Source organism: Phocoena phocoena, chromosome 8, assembly GCF_963924675.1.
Source record: "Phocoena phocoena chromosome 8, mPhoPho1.1, whole genome shotgun sequence".
Classification (NCBI taxonomy): Eukaryota; Metazoa; Chordata; class Mammalia; order Artiodactyla; family Phocoenidae; genus Phocoena; species Phocoena phocoena.
In genome coordinates, this window is record NC_089226.1 from 64,008,541 (window position 1) to 64,011,879 (window position 3,339).

The 3,339-nt window shown below is 45.2% G+C and overlaps 1 non-coding gene across 1 annotated transcript; it reads right to left on the bottom strand.

The window, feature by feature from the left end:
• Positions 1–2,941: 2,941 nt before the first annotated feature.
• TRNAG-UCC (transfer RNA glycine (anticodon UCC)) lies at positions 2,942–3,013 on the bottom strand. Its single transcript has one exon. It is a non-coding gene; the product is annotated as a tRNA-Gly (tRNA).
• Between the last annotated feature and the right edge of the window lie 326 nt (positions 3,014–3,339).

Here is a 3,339-nt window from a genome sequence, read left to right on the forward strand (position 1 = left end):
TTGCTCACTCCCTGAGGGGAATAAGTTGATCCCTTAAATGGGGTGAGGGTAGGGGCGGGTCCAGGGGTCAAGCTGGAGGGGTGGCTTGGATGATCTGCCCACCCCCTTGGTGGTGCTGCGTGCAGGGATCACGTGCCGTACCCTGCTTTTGCTCCTGACACCTCAGAAGTGACAATTGGGCTTTTGGGTTTTTTGTATCTTGTTGTACATAATTTGCCCCAACTGCCCTTGTATGCAGTTATTTTTAGTCCCTTGTGCAACCACTGCAGCAATGGGTCCAAGGCCCCAGGTCCTAGCCTGTCTCACCTCCACACCTCCCATCTCACCCATTTTCTCTGATTTGTGTCAGTAAACACATACAAAACCTCCCTGCCCCTACCTGAGCCTGATAACGACCTAGAAGTTCAGGCCTTAGATTGGGGCCCTGCTAACACAATTTAGACCTGTACCTCTGAAAGGGAGAAAGAACTTTTTGGATCCCAAAGTCCCTGGGCCAATGACCTCTTCCACCAAGAAAACCTCAGGAGCAGGAACTTCCCTACCTTCTCCTTCCAAACTAAGCCTGCTCTGAGGTGAAAGGGAAAAGTGCTTAGGCAGATGGGAGGACCTTGGCCTGACACACCATATAGGGGAGGAGGATAGGACAGCCCCCCTTACCCTCCCACCTGTACATTCTTGCCTTGGCCTCAGGTAGAGCCTCTGAAGAGAAGATAGGGCCAAGGCTGGACTCCAAGCTAACATTGGATTAATTGCCCTCCTTCACCTGCTGACCACCCTCGGGGCCCAGCTAATGCAGCACCTCTTCTAAGAGTCCACAACTGGGGACTCCTAGAGCCCTCTGCATCTCACCACACAGGGTCTTGATACCACCACTCAGTTTCCCTCCCCCAAAGCAGTCAATGTCAGCAATGCCTTGTTTATCCTTTCAGAGACAGTCCATATCTGTACTAACAGGGCTGACCCCACCCAGCGAGACCCTGCCCACTCCCAGCTCACAGCATAGCATTCTGAAAGGTCAGCTGGTGAACCCAGAGGTTCTCAAAGCCCTTCCTCTCCAATGCTCAGTGAAGAGTTCACCATGTGCAAACTGAAATGAATCCCACTGATCATACAGAAAAACATAAGCTTCACAGTATGGGCTTTCTTAAGACAAGAAACACAAATGCACCTGGGTAGAGTGACACACCCACAGCCATCTCTGGCAGTCAGCTCTCTCTGCACACTGATCCTTGTCCTGCTGTCCCACCAGCCCCCAATACCTCATTCATAACCAGTATCAGGCTCCTCATGTCTCTCAACCACACAAGCTCCCTAGATCAGTTGAAAATCAGACATCACCTTCAGCCACCATAACTCAGAACAACAAAGAAGCCCCAAAGAAGAGTTAGCAATCAAGCAGCACCTGCTGCCCCATGGCCTGGGGAAGTATGAAGTTGAGCAACAGGAAGAGCAAATTGCTGATAATGTTCACATGTGATGCAACTTTCCCAAAAGTTGTGCGTGAGCATGTGCCTGTGTTTATCTATATACATGTCTGTTTATTTGTATGTGAATGAACATTTGTATAGAGTCGATAATGTATATGTAGGCACTCACATATATTAGATGTGTGTCTGTGTACTTGCATGTGTAAACAATTGTGTTGTGGGTAGTGTGTGTATGTTTGTGTGTGTTGTATGTATCTGAGGAGGCTGAGACAGGGCAGAGTTGCTAGACCAGATAAGCCAAGGGGTACCTTTGGCTCTTGACAAACCTAGGAGTGACTCACTGGTGGTCCCTCTGTCCCCTCCTCCCTTCTATCCTCCTGGGTTGAGAGCATTTTGAGAGTCTGGGTGGATGGCCTTATATGTGTTGTATCCGGCCCTCTCCCTTAGACTGTGAACACAGACCCTTGCTATTCCCATCAACTTGAGAGCAAGAGCTTTCTGGGAAAGGCCAGATGGTCTCCTGAGGGGAAGTGAAAGGCCCTTGGACCAGATCCCAAAAGGAAGATATATTTAACTGTGGCTGGGCTCTCAAAGGTTTTTAGAGGAGTGATGGAATCGTTATATATCTTAATTGTGATGGTGGTTCCATAATTGTATATGTTTGTCAAAACTTACAGAATTGTACACTAGGAAGAGTGACTCCTAGGACTTCCCTGGTGGCGCAATGGTTAAGAATCCGCCTGCCAATGCAGGGGACATGGGTTCGAGCCATGGGCTAGGAAGATCCCACATGCTGTGGAGCAATTAAACCCACACGCCGCAGCTACAGAGCCTGCGCTCTAGAGCCCGTGAGCTACAACTACTGAGCCCGAATGCCACAGCTACTGAAACCCGTGTGCCTAGAGCCCGTGCTCTACAACAAGAGAAGCCACCGCAATGAGAAGTCCGCGCATCGCAACGAAGAGTAGCCCCTGCTCACTGCAACTAGAGAAAGTATTCGCGCAGCAGTGAAGACCCAACACAGCCAAAAATAAATAAATAAATAACTTTAGTTTTTAAAAAAAGAGTGAATTCTTCTGTAAATGATACCTTAATAAAAAATATGGAAAAGTCTGTACAATTGACAATTGAATGTTAGTATTTTTTTCAGCTGACTATAAACAAAAACAGTGTCACACTATCAGTTTTCTAGGTTATATCAATTTGCCTTTAGTATGATAGGCAAAAAAAGTAAGAATAATTACTTATAGAAAAATTAAGAATATTTAATTACTGAAATGATTAAATTTATAGTAATGAATTGACAGAATTAAAACAGCACAAGACTTTTAACACATCAAGAATTAACTATAATCAAAATAAACTGAATTTCTAAAAAAGTTCAGAGCATTATGTCCTAGTTTATATTTGGGGAACACCTTGTCTTTATTCATACATAGGGAGATGTTCTCTTTTTTTTTAATGTTCTTTTGTTTTTCTTTTTTAGCTGCGCCTTGCGGTTTGCGGGGTATTAGTTCCCCAACCAGGGATTGAACCCAGGCCCTGGCAGTGGAAGTGCCAAGTCCTAACCACTGGACCACCAGGGAATTCCCAAGAAGTTCTTTTAAGAGTACAGTTTAAAAAAAAAAAAAAAAAGAGTACAGTTTAACATACTCTGTGGGCAAGGAAGAGATATTACTGGGTTGCTGGTAACTGTAGAGCTTGCAAAAGAATTATTAATGATTGTTATTAAATGCAGTATACTCACAATATATGTGAAATGGTTTGGGTTTTTTCTGAGTCTGAATAAAAGTTCATGAAATTTCAAGACAAGGAGGAGAAGGAAGAAAGAAGCAGATGCCACTCCTAGGGACTGTAAAGGAGCCTGGCTCAGGAGCCAGGAAACCTGAGTTAAAATCCTAACTCTGCAATG